Source organism: Anser brachyrhynchus (genome assembly GCF_964034855.1).
Source record: "Anser brachyrhynchus genome assembly, chromosome: 11".
NCBI lineage: Eukaryota > Metazoa > Chordata > Aves > Anseriformes > Anatidae > Anser > Anser brachyrhynchus.
This window is the reverse complement of record NC_137706.1, coordinates 10,362,591-10,380,714: the sequence shown is the minus strand read 5'-3', so window position 1 is coordinate 10,380,714 and position 18,124 is coordinate 10,362,591. Positions and strand designations below refer to the sequence as shown.

General features: G+C 49.0%; 1 protein-coding gene across 5 annotated transcripts in view; it reads left to right on the top strand.

Moving 5' to 3' along the window:
* Window positions 1-18,124, top strand: part of LOC308200867 (uncharacterized protein) — a 104,802-nt gene that overhangs the window by 54,861 nt on the left and 31,817 nt on the right. For all 5 annotated transcript variants that reach the window (XR_013955882.1, XR_013955883.1, XR_013955884.1 and 2 more), the window contains 5 exons: window positions 3,104-4,063; window positions 7,138-8,689; window positions 9,675-9,751; window positions 9,986-10,046; window positions 14,605-18,028. The gene's annotated coding sequence lies outside the window, so the exon portion shown is untranslated. The remainder of the gene's footprint in view (window positions 1-3,103; window positions 4,064-7,137; window positions 8,690-9,674; window positions 9,752-9,985; window positions 10,047-14,604; window positions 18,029-18,124) is intronic.

Here is an 18,124-nt window from a genome sequence, read left to right as displayed (position 1 = left end):
GGAGAGCTCGGCTGTGGGCAAGAGGTGCTGGGATCCCAATAGGCTACTAATTAATTACCAGCCCCACATTCTTTATTGGCAATGCGGGGGCCTTCCGGCATCGCCTCCTGATAGTTAATTAGGGTGGAAGCCAAGCAGAGGCTCCGTTTCAGTGGTGATCAGTTAACGTTCCCTCTGGCTTTATCCCTTGCAGACATGCCTTGGCACTGTGAGGGGAAGCCAAGACTGAGCATATGGCTTATTGCAGTGCTCTGACCTTCCCAGAGTGCCAGCGATCTGGGGCAAAGCCAAGCGGCTGGATTTCCATCAAGTGCTGCTCGAAAGCCTACCTGATGCCATGGAAAGCCTCCGTGCCATTTCTGGGAAAACATACCCACGGGGGAAGCACCAGCAGTTGCTGTTCTCTCATGTTATTCCTTCCTGTACGATACGGGCAGCTAAGAAATGTCTTCTGGTGGTGCAGGAGGAGGAGGAGACTGACAAAATCTCCTTTACAGGGCTCAGTGCTTACAGGTGGAAAAGAGGAGCATAGCTCCATGGATGCTTTCTGATGGGCACCTGCTGGTGCCCCTTCTATGGCTCTGTGAATCCAGGGAACCATCAGATAACGGATTGGGATGCCTGAGGGCACACTTCTACAACCCCACACGCAGTCTGTTGGGATCCTGTCATCGAAGGACAAGGCACATTTGGGATGAGTTCAGAAACTCTCCAGCCATTCCGAGTGTGAAATCTGCAGCTGGCCGGCCTGGAAGAGACTTCGGATAAGCAAAACATAACTGCTCGCAGTGGCTTGCCAAGATCTGGGTGGGAAAAGCCTTCCTTTGAAGAGGATTTCCCGTCATCTCCCAAGGACTCCCCAGCTGCTGAGCCTTTTTTGTTGCTGTGGCCTCGTGTCTGGGATTTGCTTTCCTCAAGACCTTGAAGCCCATTCCCCTCCCCGATTTCTTGTGGAGTTCGCTGCAGCCTGTCTCCGGTAATGCAGCTGTTCTCTCCTTCGCTGGAATCTGCTTTGAACAGAAACGATTTCTACTTTATTTTCCTTTTGCTGTGCAGCGACCTAATTAGTTAACTCTATATTGCAGCCTCTTACTACAGCACTTGCCAAAGAGCTCATCAAAGCCTCCCTGCCCCGGCGCTGGGGGAGGTGGATTATTAGTCCCTCTGTGCTCAGCCTTGGAGGAGATGTTTCCTTCTCTTGTGGACTAGCGCCTCTTTAGCCTCGCCATTTGAGATCAAAACCACAGACAGCTGGGAGCGCGCTGGAGTAACGTGCTCTCAAAGGCAGCGCTTTGTTTCCTTGAAGTGCCTATCAGCTGTGCCTCTGATGTGCTGAGGACAGGCTGGCTTCACCCCGCAGAGGAGAGCAGTCTGGGAAGTGGCTGTGGTCGCTGGTGACACGTGGCCTTGTCCTGGCGTCCCCGGGGCACCCTCCTTGCTCCTGCGCTCCCCAGCATGCGCCGCTCTCAGCCTGGCTGATGGCCTCTGCTGGGTCACCTCTGCCCGTGCCAGCCAGGACGAGGGCAGCTCGCAGTTCTTCCAGATGGTGTGCTTGTGGCTAGCACAAGTCTCAGCCTTGACCAAGAACTGATGTCTTTATGGGGGATAAGCCTCAAAAGGAAAAGGCTTCGGCAGCTGAGGTGGGTTTGTTACTTTGGAAACTCCCTGGGCTGTGAGCTCACCTCCTGGGAAGTGTCGGCACCATGAGCTGGGATGTGCTGGACCAGCAGAGGCTGAGCATGTGCCGTGGCGCGATAACGCTGACCTGGTGTCATGTGCTTTTACCCTGGTGTCTGCTGCCGTGGCGGTGTCTAGGTGATGTCAGCGAGTGTTTCCATAGAGAAACTTCACAGATCTGAGATTCCTCCAGGCCATTGAGGCTGCACTGGAATATCACAATCTTAATTCTTGGTGTAACTGGATCCACTTGGTCTTGGAATGATGAGAGGAATATCTGGTCTTCCTCCTGCCTTGACAAAATAAGGCTCTAAAATTGCCATGTTTCTCTTCTCTATACACATACCATGTGACAAAGACTGATGTAGACAAAATATATCAATGCTGGCTGTGATTTCCCAAATATGTGATGTCCTAGAGATGCAGTAGTGTGCTGGGCCGGAAGGGATATGTGAGCGAGCAAGAGCCTGGTTAAATACCCCTGTCCTGCACTCAGGTTTCACATGCATGTGCCTGAGCTGCGTGCAGAAAACAGCTGCACAGGCCTGACTTTGCCAGTGTCCAGGGCTGCTCACAACACTGTAACACCGGGAGGGGAAGCAAGGGCGGGATTTCCAGTGGTGAGTAAGGAGAAGGAGCCAGAAATGGAGCAGGAAGTGCTGGAGGGGCAGTGGTCAAAGTCAAGGGAGCCAGACCTGACTTGTGCTCGTAGAGGCATCCCAGTCATTCCTTACATGAGCAGCTCTGCCCACAGCCACTTGTTCCCTCAGCAACACCATCCCAGGACCTGCAGGGATGTCCTCCCCTGTCCCAGAGCTCAGGTACTGCTGCAGTCCTTGGGCAGGCGCAGGGCACTCCGCTCCCTCCAGCACTCGTGGCGCTCGCGGGGCCGTGCGCACGCAGCTGCTGGTGCCAGCACGTGCCTCTGCTCCTGGGCAGCAGCTGGTAAATCCATTGGCTCAGCAGGTATGTTCGTGCTTTCTCAGGAAGGATTGGCTTTTCAGAAGAGAGGGGAAAGAGAACAGAGGAAAAACTGGAAGGGGAGCAGGAGGAAATAAAAGGAAATAGAAGACAGAGGGAAAAGGCAGCAAATGGCTGGAAGAATTAGAGGTGGAGTGTAGAAAGGACTGTGTGTCCCCAGTTGCTTTGAGCACTCAGCAGATCCTGTGGTGTGTCTGCTTTATTACTGACAGAGTTCTCCCTTCTGTCGGCTTGTTTCTTAATTGCTGGTCTTGTAACTGCTTGATTTATGGCTCTGTTCATTGGTTCTGGCCCTCGGGTATAACATGCTTTTCCTTCCAGGCTGGGAAGTGAATAACGAATTAACAGCCCGCCTTAGGTTCAATGAGAAGCTGAGCATTCGGGGATCTTTATTGTGATGCACGTGCCAAATCTAACTGCTTAATTTTTTACTTCTCATTCACAGAGGCTATTCAACAACTCCTTCCCCAGGGCAGCAGCTGTGTTGTGGATGCTTGGTGCCTTTGAAGTGTCCCACAAGAGAAGCCACCAAGGAATGGATTCGCAGTTGGTTTGCACAGAGAACTCAATCTGTTTCCTCGCAGCTTGTTCTGAAGCTGACATTGTGTGCCATACACGCTTGTCTCGGGCAAACGTCCTTTCAATACAGCCGAGGGATGAAGATCAAGGCAGAGAACAAACAGTCCCGCTGAGCTGGAGCTGTGACCCCCCAGTGTGCGAGCAGCCATCCTGCCAACCCCTGGCTGTCATCGCCTTGTTGAGAGGTTTGTCCTAGACAAACCCTGGAGTAGGTTCCCTTGAGTCAGAGCAACTTTAATCTTCTATTGAGTGAACCAAGCTCCTCTGCTTGCACAGTCCTTGGTGCCCATCCTGTGCCTTCCGCGCAGCTCTGATCCACGCGGCTGCGTAGTCGCACCACGATGCACTGGGGTTACACAACGGAACATCCTGGCCTTGCCGTGATAAGGTTTGTCCACACCTGGAGGATCGTGGGGTGGGAGCTCCCCTGGGTTCAGAGCATGTGGATGTTCTCCTTAACCAGGTCCCAGGGCCAGGAAGTAATGTGGTGTTCATAAAACACCTCTGCAGCACCACAGACACGCTGCAGTGGAGACCTGTGCACCTGGCAGCATGGCAGAGACTTCACGAGAACAAAATGTCTGTGAAACAAAACCTTGTGAAGGAGGAAAGCTCATGCACAGAATGGAGGAACTACTGTCAAAGTGTGGGAGCTGTTCTGTGAGCATAACGCTCTGCAAGGACTACCTCAGGACTTGCAGGCCTCAAGCAGATAAAGTTTAAGCTGACAAGTCCCCTCAGGACTTAGCAGCTTTCTGCCTTCCTGCCCTTGATCAGCCTGTTAGGATGCTGTTGCTGTCTGTGAGCTGCTTTGTGGCTGCAGCAGGTAAATCTCATCGGCCTGAAAGGGGGGGGTCAAGAGAATAGCTTTGTGCCCTCTGCATGCTGCTGTAGGAACAGGAGGCTCAACTCTGCATCACAAGAGGCCACGAGTGAAGGGCAGAGAGCTCAGAAAGTCATGTGGAGCATTAACAGAAAGGCCTACAGCCCCTCAGGTGCTGTAGAAACCATTAGAGGGAAAGTTGTAATACATCTGCTCAGTGCTGATCCAGTCCTCATGTGTCTGCAGGAGCTCAGCATGCAGGAGCTCTGCTGGATGGAGCATTTTCTCTTCTAAGAGTCCTGTGGCAGTGAGAGAGATCTGCTGGTGTCTGGTTTTTCTCCTAGGGCACATGCAGTAAAGCAAAGCAGAAATAAACCACACAGTCCAGCATTTCTTTCCTAGGAGCATTAGCAGTACAGCTTGATCAGATTGTCGTGGCCATCCCGTGTGCTTTGTCTCTTGCTCTTCCTTCCCCTGATGGGTCTGCAGGTCCATGCTCACAGACCTGAAGAACACCTGCTGGGCAGCCGGGCCAGTGTCTTTGGGCACCAAGTGCTGGAGGTATCTGACTGGGCCAAGCCTGTCACTGTGGTGCATCTGTCCCAGGCAGCCTAACGCCACGGTGGTGTATTCTTCACCTTCTGACAAGGCTCATGAACCTGTCCATGCCTTGGAGCACACTGGGTCCCCACCTGTCCGTGTGCCATATCCAACAGAATCCCTGATGCGACCGTAGTTTTGATTAAAATCCACGAGGCCACCCCCGGCTGCCTCCTTCCAAATAACCTCGCAGGCCTGTCAGGAGGCGGCAGGTCTCGGAGTGCAAGGATCTGGAGATGGGGTGGCAGCGCTCCTCACGGACACGAGCAGCTGCTCACCATGGCTGTAGTCAGCTGCTTCCTCCTGCCAAGGAGTCCAGGATCCAAGAGCACTCGGAGAGGAGACCAAAAACCCCTCTTGCTTGCAGTTCACACGTCCTATCACTGAGAATATTAACTACTAATTGCTAAATAATCTGAATATACGCTCAAAGTCCAGGTGTTATCGCTTACTGATAAAAAGGCTTCAAACTGCCTTTGGTTCTGCGTGTGAGCGTGCTCACTCCCATGCAGAATATCGGTCCTATTTCCTAACCTGCGTGACAGGCAAGATGGTTCAGATACAATAACCGCAAGAGGTTCAAGGTCCTGGCCATATCTTGCATCTGGCTGATCAGCCATCCGAGGCTGCGTGCCAGCAAGCAGAGATCAAAGGAGCAGAAGTGTGGGATCTGTGCTCGGGGTGGGTAGAGTTGGTGCCTGCACCCTTCTTCCCCTCTGGTGCAAAGGTTGGGGCAGTTTCTAAGCCTGGGACCGAGGCACTTCCTTTCTGGATGCTGCTGTGGGTGGCATCATGGCACAGACAGCTTCTCTGTGGACATGTTCCTACTGCTCACATCGCACGTGGGGCTTTAAATGGGATCAGAGTGAAATATTTCTCTTTAAACTCTATATTCACATGGCAAGATCCTCTCTGTCACCTCTGACCCACTCCCGCCTGGCTGCTGGTATGGATCTAAGTGCTACAGCGTTCAATCACCTTCCAGACAATTGAGCAGGAGCTGTTCCAAACACCGGCGCTTTCCCTCTCCTCTGCCCTGGAGTAGGAATTACCTTGAGCAGGTCGTAGCAGTGTGTGCAATAATGACTGTAGTAGTGAGCCTCGTTCCTGTTGCCTGGATGCAGGTAAAAGAAACTGCTAGGAGAACGGGGAAATTCTGTAGCTGAAGATGTGATCAGATGAGCGTCTGATCCATCTTTAGACCCCCTTTTTTCTAAAGTTCCTGTATTTCAGCTAAAGCTAATGCCCCTCTGCTGTCAGGTCCCTTCCTGCAGCGCAGGCAAGTAGCTGTTCGTGCCTCTGTTCTGCACAGCACAAAGTAAAAGAGGCTCGTGTGAAGACCCTGCTGGCACGCTCTTCTTGCTCTGAATGTGATGAGGTCGGGGACCTGACCTTTTGCAGGAGGTGGCCTCAACGTGCATGTCCTGAGGTCGCGGAAGGCAGCCCCGTGCCGCTCCCAGCCCCAGCGGGCACTTCTGTCCGCCCAGCCATGTAGCAGCCACGAAGGGATGGAGCTGGGTTTTGGGGGGTGAGCTCAGGGGCTCCTGCATAAACCACTGAAAGAGTTTTGAGTTTTAGGTCATAGATTGACCTAAAAATTGCAACCAGGAGAGTGCAGTGGACAGCAAAGGCTTGTGGACCTTGTGCCAGCTGGGTGAGGAGGCTGTCTTGTAGCCGAGTGCCAGAACAAAGGGCTGGGGTCAGAGCTCTGGGGCTGATCCATGCCCCTAGCACAGAGAGCAGGCTGCACACGTCATTTTGGTGGCTGCTGGGCACTGAAGACCTGGGAGCTGGGTCAATGGAGCTGGTTCTTGCCCAGGCACTGATAGTGTTGCTTGCCCAGGCTCTCCCTCACTTAGGTTCACGCTGAGTCTCGTGGATCACCCCAAAACATCCATCCCTCACAGCAGGGCACGGAGGCAGAAGCAAAGCATCGGTGTACACTTAAAGCATGGAAAACGACAGCCCTTTCTGACGGGACTGGCTCGGGGAGCATTCACAAGCAGATCACTGCAGCGGGTCTGAGCAAGGCTGCTCTCAGGAGTGGGATGGTGGCAAGGCGTGAGCAGCAGGCTCAGCTCGAGCTGGCGCAGCTGCAGCTGAGCTGGGAGTTTTCTGCTCGCTTGCCCTGCCGTGCACTCTTCCCTTGGCAGCGGCTTGGAGCCTGCATCCCTTCTCCCTACCCACAGGACTGATTGCAAGCTGGAGGGAGAATCTGGTGGCAGCCCCCACAAGCAGTTGGGTGTTTTCCAGATCTCTCCTACTCTCTGTTGCAGCTCTCAACTTGCTTGGAGTCAAGGACACACATTAACTCCCTGTCTGTCTTTCTCTCCCCCACGCAGCGCATTAGCTATGCTCTGGCTTTGCTGTCTGACAAAGATGTGCTCTGCTTAGTGAGCGAAGGTTACCTGCAGAGTGACGGGAGCCTTCCCCGGCCTTTGTGGTGATTGAAATACTCGTCTGCTTTTGGTTTGTAGAGCTGGCCGGGGACGCTGCACAGCTGAGCATTGTGCCTCCAGATCCTTGGATCAGCCCTGCTGCTGGGAAGGGAGAGCTCCCCTCACTTTCCACGTGCTCTGCATGGATCACTTGCGCTCTCCTTTCTTTCCAGCTGGACCACAAAGAAAGTTGATAATGTGAAGACCTGTAAACCGTAGCTGACCCTTCTCTCTGGCAGCCCAGATTCCTGCTTTTTTAGAACCAAGGCTCAGCCACTGAAGACAACCACCCCAGCAGTGGGGTTTTGCTTGCACATAAGCAAATGCAAAAGCTGTAGAGCCCAGGATGAGACCAGAGCTCCTAGGCTGCCAAGAGCTCTGCTGTGCGGAGGGACTCTTAGGACCATGCCACCTCTTCTTCCTAGTCTGCAAGGAGACACAAGGCAGAGAGTGATCCGTAAAGATCCCTTTGCCCTGGCTGTAGCACCAGGTCCCCAAGTACGTCCCCAGGAGCACACCGCGCCGAGGAAGGCAGAGCTCCGCGTGCTGCACGAGGCGAGGAGACGCTGCCCTCCCCGACGGGCATTGCTAGCGCAGAGATGTCGGGTTCTGGCAAGGCAGGCACGGGGAAAGGGAGGCGACTTTTTCCTCTTGGTTGCTTTGTTCGTTGTTTAGGTAGCGGGTGAAAGGAAGCCTTTGCTGCCTGGGTTAAGGAAATTATTGTTTAGCTGAGAGCTTATGTGTTCTTTGGGGGAAGAAGATTGTGTTTGCCTTTGGCAGGGAGGGGTTATTGTGTAATGGCAGTTCATTTTAATTAGTTGCTTTTCTTTACCTTGGCTTTGTTTAACCAGAGAAGGAATTTCTGAAAGGAGACTTTTTAAAAGAGAGGGAGAAAAACAACAAAACAAAGCCCAGATTTGGGCTGGGATTTAGGATCTATGCTTCCAGATTGTCCCTGGTGTGTACCCATTTACCAAGAAAAGCTTTTCCCAGAGAGGCAGAGGAGGTGCCTCATCTCTTTCTCTCCCTACACTCTACATTCACTTTAGGGAACGAACAAGGGAAGTGTCTGTATCTCCATGGTGGGATTAATGGCAATATGGAGATGAGCTGAATGTATAATGGCCAATTTTCATAGAAGAAGGGGCTTGTACCAGCAGCAGTTTAGCCCATATGTCTGTGAGGGCTGTATCATTTTCTTTCTTATGAAAGCACCGAATAATCTTTCGGTTCTTCTGGGATGTGCCGTGTAACTGGTGCTGCTGTGAGGGTGTTTAGGCTCCTGGTTATGTGACTTTCGTGAGAACGGGGCATTAAACGGGAGTTCAGTCTGGGACAGAGGATTCCTTCACATCCATACTCTTTTAACACCCGTTTTTTTTCCTTGCAGTCTCATGGCGAGGGGGCAGGAGCAGGATTCCCCTCCTTGTCCCCTGGCCCTGTCTCCAGGTGCAGCTGTCCGTGAGGCTGAGGCAGCGCTGGGGGCAGCGGCTCCCCCCAACATCGACATTGCTGCCGCGTCCTTCCCTCCGAGCTGGAAGGTGACAGTCGTGACAACAGCCGGGGAGCAGGGACAAGCAGCTGGGCTTTGGCAAGTGGCAGGGCAGGGCAGGGGTTGCTTTCATGCAGGCCGTAAGGAAAGGAGCTCTCCCAGTACAAAGGGAGTTTAAAATGTCTCCATTAAAGTGCTCCCGGCGGCCCAGAGCTCTCCAGCCCGTACCTCCGGGCTGGCGGCACTTGCTGGCAGCCTGTTGCCCTCGGAGCGGAGCTCGGTGCCTTCTGTCCCCTCTATTCTCTCCGAGGGCACCTCCCCGCTGCTCGGGTCTGAGTGAGCCTGGGGTCACTCCCACCTCAGGCCTCTTTTCCCTTCCCTTTCCAGCTCCTTAAACAACAGAGGTGCTGAGGGAATTTATACCTCTGCCTGGTAACAAGACAGATCAGTGAGACGCTGTCACGGTTTTGTGAGGGCTCCATAGATTTTTATGGCTTTTCAGTCCTTGGGTTCCCAACCTTCCTTTGGCTTGTAAATTGCCCACAAAATGCAGACACAGCTCCTATTCTGTGAGCTCCTTTGATGATTTTATTTATATCTCTTGCTTTGTCTTGTCTTTTATTACAGGGAGACTGCAATTAATTATTATCCCATCAGCTTCTATTTAGGCTGACAGTACAATGCAACACACAGTGTCCAACCTTCCCCTGCCTCTGTGTGCACAAGCGGGCAGCTATTCTCGAGAAGAACAAAGGCGCTGGCAGTTTTAGAAAGGGATATGCTGCTAAAGGGCAGCTTAAGGGAGTTCAATAGCACCAGCAGAGCATAGTTGTGACCAGGCGTCCCGAGTTAGTTGTAATGCTCCTGATTTTATCTTCTCATCCAAAGATTGTCACTCGTTGAGCAGGTGTAGGCTCATGATGGTAATTTCAGGACCCCTTTCCTATCCAGCCTTTAACACTGGATTCTGTATGGGGAATATCAATTTTCTCTCCTGGCTGTTCTGCCACTAGAAAACCTGCAAAACTGTTTTCACTCTTTCCTTTTTCTTCGGGTCTTGCAAAAAGGTTTATTTGTCCTACAGGCCCATGGATGGCATGACACTGTTGCTGAGCAGTGCTGGTGATGAGCTAAAGATGTTTTGACAAGATTCAGTGCCAGGTGAGTGGAAGCTGCTGTTAAACCAAATGTTTGTTCACTTCACTCCTTCTTATTTCTCTCACTGTTTCATTTGTTCATTTACACCTGGTCTTGGCAGTTTTGGGCAGTGTAGCTCTGACTCCGACCTCCTCAGACCAGCTAATGACAACGAAGCAAATCCTCTGTGCCAACATTCTGGTGGAAATGTCAATGTAATGCTTCTACAGCGGTGTCCTCTCCGCTTCTCCCCAGCAGAGTCCACTCCCAGATCCTTTGGAAGAAGCTGCAAGATAACCCCCATGTGGGCTGTGGTGCCGTAAGTTCAGAGAGACGTTTCTCGCTCCTGTCCTCCACAAATGACATGTGCTCACTAGCCCACGCCGCTACCAGCAATTAGCTGGTTTAAGTTTTGGAGTCCAAGCTAATGTAGCTGTGGGGCTCTGTGGGAAACGAAGGGCATGTCTGGGCGGGGAGGCCAGGCAGACTGAGCTGGCTCTGCCATTGCTAATGCCAGAATGGAAGTGCCGGGAACTGCGGGGCTGAGATGCTGAGTTGGCTCAAGCTTAGGACTGTCTATGTTCACCCCACTTAATTAGCCTTCCTCAGAGAGCACATTCACTGGCTTGGGTGCAGTTCTGCTCAGGTGTTCTAATCTCCTCCTGAAAGCGAGCGTGGATGATCTTGCAACCCTGTTTTGCGTTGTGAGAACTTAGCTCAGCTCTGCATTGCTTCAGGTCTCTTTCTCCCATGCTTAGAAGATGAAGCCAAAGGTAAGAGCAGTAACTCTGTGACTGATTCCACATCACCCATTTAGAAACCTTGACTAGGTGGTCAAGTGAGCTGTTCTTCCCTCCTCCAACCCAGCTGCATCCCACATACAGTCCTACTGACTGTGATTACTGTGATAAAATTGCAACTAAACCCTGTCAGCTCTGAAGCAGGAATGATGAGGGTTGGTCTTTACATCAGACATGTAATTACCTGTCTACAAAACCATGAAAATGTGCAAGGGAAAAAAGAGGGAAAAGCAAGATCTCTGTCAAATGAGAGAAAACCTATCATTTCCCCCTTTTTTTCTGTTTTGTTTTTGTTTTCCTCCATTCACAGTAATACATAGCTGGGCTTAATCCAGCTAGGAACCTGCTCAGAGGTCACACTGCCTGGTAAGCTACCTTGTGGCTGCTGGCCCTCCAGCCTGCTTGGAACATAGGGCTTCTTGTTTGAAAACCCTGGAGAAACTCAAGTTTGCAAGATTTTAAAATCAGAAAAATCCATTTCCTGCATAAGATCTTTTTTATGGTAAATGAATACTGAATTGCAATCAGAATGCCACTACTGTTTGTTAAATGCAAGTTGCTTAAATAGTTCATTTTTCTTACTAATTATACAGTACGTGGTTAGCTTCAATGATCACATGTAATTAAAGGGGAACGGTTTCTGCAGCATTGTCATGACTTTGACAGTGCTGATAGAGAAGAGGCCAATATTTCCTGGTAGTCTACAGATTATGTGCTAATTAGGGGGTTTACATGGAGTGGCATGTGTATCCTGTGCTTGGAGCCAGACCCTGAACATGCGCAGGATCTGCTGATTTCCTGGAGGTCCTTAGCTTTGACTAAGGTCCCAAGTTATCAAAGCTTCTGCTTAATTTTAAATATGTGCTTAAAACCGTTTGAAGTCAATGATGCTTAAGTATGTGCTTCAGCTTTAGTCACACACTTGAGAATTTTGCCGAATCGAGGCTGCTGGCTAGTTAGGGATAAAGCCTGGCTCGCACCTGTTCTTCCCCAAGGACACATCTTATCCACTCGATTAACTGATCCAACGTAGCAGGCTTCGAGCACCCCGGTGACTGTCACGGTTAACTTTATTTCATTTAAAACACAATAAGCAAATCCCTAAGAGTTTAAAAAGTTTTTTTTCCCCTAGAAACTGAATGAGAGTGTATGTAGGGGGAAAAAAATATCATCTCTGGCTATATTATTTTACCATGCCAAACAGTGGGGGAAGCCTTACAGAGGGTTGCTGTATGGTGGAAAAGGGTTGGTTTTCTGTGCTCGCTTTAATGCCTGGACCTTTGTTCTACCTTTTAGCTGTGACCATTTAGTAACCACTTGACTCACTTTGCCCTTAGCAGGATGTTGCATGTAGCTTCACTGTGTTGAAGAACAGTCGAAATTAAAAGTATAATTTAATGATTCAGTTGGTAACAGACAGATTTCCTGATAGCCTGCCTGTGGAGTGGACCTTTGTAAGCACCCTTCTGTACAGGAGCGCTTCCTTAGACAAAAACTAGCTCGGAGGCAGGACGCAGTAAGCTCCCAAGTCATCCCGTCTGCAGTCTTTAAATCCTGTGTGTTGAATCTCTGAGTATTCAGCCAACAGCAAACTGAAAGAAAACTCTTTTAATGGAGAGTGGTTTGTACCTTTACTAGGGAAGCAGATTTAGATGTCTTTGGACAGAGGGCCCTGGAAAATACCTGAGCTGGTCTCTTCTTGGAAGAGTTCAGGATTTAAACATACGGAGCAGACTCGAGGTGGAGAGGAGGCTGGCTCCCATAGAAAGGTGACATGCCTGAAGGAGGCACAAGGGGCCACTAGCACAGCTGGGATTACACCCCTGGCCCCTGTGCAGCGCCTGTGCACTGCAACAGTAGAAATCGTTGTGGGCTTTGCTCGTTGTGGTTTGACGACTGCATTCAGGTGTGGAGGAACATTATTATCTACAAGCTATCATGATGGGTAAAGAAAGTGTAAGAACCAATTCTGTGTACCCAGAAGAACTGAAAAAGCCTCCTGAGCTTCCCTTCAGCTCAGAAGGAGGTGCCTGGGGGGGAGGCAGGCAGCTGAAGCCATGGGCTGGGGCAGAAAAAGAAGAGAAAGCGTGTTGTGGCTGAATGTGTCGGTGGAGTTTATTTCTCTGGACTTCAGCTCTGTTCCTGCAAGGAAATTTTTCCTACCAAAAACTCAAGCAATTCCCCTGAAAGCCCTGTTTCGGCAGACAGAGATCTCCCAACATGATTGCAGTGTCCAGCTACAGGTCCCAACCAGACAGTGGAGCAAGGGAAGTGGAGGTTTCAGTTTGAGAGAAAATTCTCTGTTGCCCTGGGGAAAGAGCAACAGGTCTTTCTGCTCGGTCTACAAAAACAGATTCATTGGACCTGACTCTCCTGTTAGGCAGGGATAGGATAAGAAATGATGGATGTGAATTATGGTGGGAAAAGATGTAGGTTACATGTCAGGAAATTCTTCCTGCAGTGAGGATAGTTTATGGAAAAGCTTTTTTTTTTTTTTTTTTTAATTGTTTGATGTAGAAGGTGATGCAGTGGTTGGGAGCTACTGAGGTAGACCTTACTGGTGCTCCTGCTTCATCAGAGTCTGTAGAAAATCAGATCAGATGAAATCCTATTTTGAGTGTCTCATACCAGGCTTAATTCTTTCTGCTGAGGCTCTCTGTGAAAGAAGTCAAGTGTCCTTGACTATAGCAGCCCTCTCTGGAGAGATAATTCTTTTGTACTTCCAATTGTAACTGTACCCTCTGGCTCTCTGAATCTGGCCCATTCCCAAAATGATGCAAAAATGTGTACGCTCCACCACAACAGAAATAATAACAGGAGGCAAAGATTCAAGAAGAACGTTGTTCTTAGGAAAGCCTTTTGGTAGCCTTCATTTACAGCTAGTTTGCAGCTGGTTTTTTAGAAAGAATAAATGTACTGTAATGGGAGTGAGTCAGCATGGATATATTGCAGGTAAATCATGTCAGACTAATTTGATCGCTTATGCTAATGAAATAACTATCAGTCTAGATAGCATAAATCTATCTGGTTTTCCAGAAGGTTTTAACAAAATTTTGCGTGATGGATTATGGTACAAACCCCCTAAATGTAGGTTAAAATAATCCATTATTGAAAAGGATAAAATACTGGCAGGAAGACAGAGCCCCGGCTTGGAGTGAAAGGTGGGTGTCAGTGGGGAGGTGGCAGGGGCATTGAGTCCTGCAAGATCTTCTGCTGCAGTGTTTTAATATTTTTATTAAAGATGAATGCAACACCACAACAAGTAGGATCATTAAATTTCAGACGACACAAAGCTCAAGGGATCAGGCAAGCCTCAACGGTCTTTCTTTGCAGAGAAATTGCTTTTTGGCAGTATTATCTTGCTAAATTATGTAAGTGGGCTCAAAATTGCAATACGATTTTGACTGGTCCAAGATCTTTCCATGACAATTACAGTACCTTTGACAGAGAACTGAAGGTGTGACCAGGACTGCAGTCTTGTCGGTGGAGATGGGCAGTTTATATCACAAGGTCTGCCGGAGGTATGGGGGTGAGGAATGACCGGCAGGAGGAGTGAGAGAGATTTTTCCTTCATTTCTGGATTTTTAGAGTCCTTTATGCACTCTTGGTGTAAACATTTGCACAGCAGCATTTGATAGAAAGTTCTGTAACAAATAATACATTTGATGGAATGTATTATTGTCGTATATAAAATATATATTGTGTTTGGCCATGCTTTATTATAGTATATAAAATATGTATTCTGTTTGTAGCTGATGTAGCAATTATATCAGAGAATTTATGTTTGTGTGTGAGCAAGGACTAACCTAAGCATGCAGCTGTTCCTGATTACCTGCAGATAAAGGAGGGGGAACTGGATAGGAACAAAACATTCCTGTTCTCATGCAGGCACGTTCACATGCTGAAGAGTTAACCAGAAAGAGATGCTACACTTCTAGTCCCTAGCCTGTTATAGTACACAGCGATGTGGAAGTATAGCTGTGTCTATGTGTATGGTTAGCTCTTATCAGTTTTATTCCTGTCACAGCCCTCATCCGAGCCACTGAACGCCATGCTCATCTGGGTCTCTGCTTTTAGGTGCTCTTCATTACACGGCATCTCGGCAGCACCGTGCCAGTCGGGGCAAGAAAGGCGCTTCCTCTGCTTCAGCCCGCTGCATCGCTCCCACTGAGCGTGAGACAGCTGAGCTGTCCAGCAGACAATGCTCAGGGCTTTCCAGCAGCTTTCCGACCAGTTTTTGAGGGTAATGCGATGCCTCTGCTGCTCTGCTGACGGTGCTACTCGCGCTCATCTTTCTGCCACTCTGTGGAAAAAAAGTTCAGTCTTTGGAAGACGTACGATAACCAGCAGCTGATTTGTTGCATGAGGTTCTGAGGAAGGGAAGAGTGAAAATACAGGAGAGTGGTTTTTCCTCTGTTTTGGTCTCTGATTTAAATCAGCTTCTGGGGCAGCATTCAGAAGAGTGATGGTTTTGGATTGAGATTCCTGCAGTAGGAGCAATCTTTTGGGGGTAGCCACCACCTGCATTTCTGAGTTGGCGTAGTTGTTAAAAGGTGACCAGTTACACTGACAGTACACCCAGGTTCCATGTTCCTGATTTCTCCGCCATTAAGAAGATGAGCCACAAATCTCCAGACATCTGTTATCATTAACAGAAGGGCAAAAATATTAAAATGTAAACCATAAAATAAATCTGTTGAATAAATCAAAGATAGAACCGAAGGAGAAATATGAAATCCCTGTGTAGCAGGCATAATTCATTCTCACCGACAGTTCAAAATCAACCGTAGCAGGAGAATTTAATGATACCATTGTTTAGTGAAATTAGACATGACACTAGCCAGCTACCTTTTATTTTGGTTGGTTAGGATTTGCTATTGTTTGCCACTCATTAGAAATCACAGTAACCTGTTTTTAGGGCAGTCAAATTAAGATTCGCTCTCTCTGTACAAGATTACTCATCATACCACAGCTACATGGTAATTGGAAAATAACTAGTGAATGAGTATGCCTTATACAACCTGTCATCTGAGCATGTCAGGTAATGTACCAGAGGTGATCCTGCAAAGAATTTGGTTGTACACACAACAGCTAAGAAAAAAACTGTTGCAGGAGATTAATGCAACAATCACTTATCAGATGCAAAAATAATTATTAATCCTTAATGACGCTGGTAATTTCTTTATGGAAATTCACCTGCCCTTCTGTTTCCTTCAGTGCCTCCAGCATGAGAACACATGTTTTTCAACATGAACCTCAGCCCTGGCTTTTCTTTACTCCAGGAATTACTGTAAGTGAGTTTAAGAAGCCCTAGGGTTTGCTGTGCCAAGCCAGACTTCCATGGAGAAGACCTGTGAACTTGCTACACTTGCAAGCAAACAGGGTGAGCTGCTAGCTCCAGGTGTCTTGCCTTCTGTCTCCTGCCAGAGGAAACCTTGCTTAGCTAAACCATGTAGCGTGGGGGAAAAATTGAGCTAATTCTTACAAAGGGGCCATGTACTGCAAAGCACCATGAAGTCTTGCAGGGAGGTGAGCAAATGCAGGGAGAGGTTTAATAACGGTTGTGCTTGCACTAGCAAGCAGCAAGGTGCAGTAAGAGCAGCTTTGGGGAGTGAAACATTTGGTGCTGGTCCACTACGTGCATCCTGGGTGATTTGTTTGGGATAGTTCTAATCTGGCCCAGTGGCTTGGAATACCCAGTAGCACTAGGACATGCTAGGTGAGTTTCTGGAGCACACTTTGCCATTTAGTTTTGGCTGAAAGGAATCCAATTCTGCAGTGTGGACCAAAGTGCAGTAAGGTCACCTCAAAGGGGCTGCCCTAGTCCAAAATAAGACAAATGCCAATACAATTGTAGAAGAGTCTTCAGGAAGCCAGTCAAACCAGCCTCCTGTTCCTGGAAGTGCCTAAGGAAAGATAATCTGAACATGCACAGCCTGTTTTGTTGTTTTTATACCATGTTCACTCTGAAATGCTTTTGTTCTAGGGAAGCAATACTTTGCAATCAGGAAGTTGCTTGTTTTGTGATTAGCATTGCTGCTTCACCAGAGGGAAGGGACGGCACTGTCTGGACAGACTTCAGATCTGCTGAGGGCGTTTGCTTCTGGTACTCCACCCAAGATCCAGTCTACAACTGGAAAAGTTGCCTGATTCCCACGGGTGACTTTGGATTTAGGAGCCAAGAGATGTGTGGGGCACTGTGTCAGGTGAGGCTGGTCCAAAGTGTAGTTCACCCAGTAGCTGTGACAAGAGTTTCCAGTGAGTTTGGAAGGAAGATGTGCAGGTAAGATTAGCATTACCAGTTTATTCTCTGCAATGCATTCGCTTCAAACTGGAAAACACACTCCTTGCATCACCGTGCTCAGCTCTACGTGTTGCCTGCATATTCAAACAGAAGATGAACTTTCACTTTTGATAGTTCAGCTTACAAAACGAAGAGAGAGAGGAAGAAAGACCCTTCTGCACCAGTGTGATGATTGATCACTTTTTATTTTTGCTCAGATGCCAGGTCTGGGTGTGAAATAGAAAAGTAATACACTGTTTCATGAAAGTTACTTCAGGATGGGGCCCTGAAGGAGGAATGCAGAGTGCTGTAAGACTGGGCTGGAGAGATCAGACAGGAACCAGGAGAACAAAAGCCGCCACTGTTAGAGATCTGGGAGCTGGTGCTGGATGAAGCGGGGCCTCCCGCTGTTCGCTGCTCACTGTTGCTGTGGCCAGGCTGGCATCACTGTGCAAGGGGAAATACAGGCGAAGAGCTAATCTATTGAAACAGAAGGACAGACTTAGCTTGAGAAGATGAGCATGCTGAGCTGGTTTCTGCTCTGTTACACCCTGAAACCTCGCTGATATCTGTAGAGCTCCCCAGCTGTAACAAGGAGCGGACGGGGGTTCTTTATGCATTTTCTCCAGAGCCAGACTGGTGAGGATTTGGTGAGGACTGGAGAAACTGATACTGAGATTTGCAGCTCTGCAGGAGGGAATCTGTGTTTGCTTAATTTGGGAAGAGACAGTCATATAACTTACAGTATGTAAAGCTTAAGCAGTGGAAGTATCCCCCAGAGCACAGTGCAGAGTTTGAGGCAGCTAGGAAAAGTCTTTCAGGCTGCCTGAGTCTTTCCACAATGCTTCCTCCAAGTAGTCACAGAGAAATGCCTTCTCTGAACAGCTTGAGCAAGAACTCGGCTCTGGGACCAGCTGGGCTTACGACAGTCTTGTTTTGTCTTACAGCCAGTGTAATTTCTCCCAGAAGGTGAATGAAAGAGTGGCTTCTGAAACACAGCTAATCCCATAATTTCACCTAGTTCCCTGGCAAATGCTTCCAGTACTGAATGGCCTCTGCTGCTGTTTGTGTCTTGTTTCAAGGTTAAATTTCTAATTTCCAGCTTTTGCCGTTGTCTTAGAAGAAGCACCATGGTATCCCAAAGCCCTCTCCCACAATTGCCTTCCCCTATATCGGTGCCAGGAGCAGAAATGAGATCCCTTCTCAGCCACATCTTTGGTAAGCCAGCAGGCCTGGGCTCCTTTGGAAGCGCACAGGACCCAGCTGCTGGGTCTTTTTGTGTTGCTTTGCCTGAATTGCTTCTGTGTTTTCTCT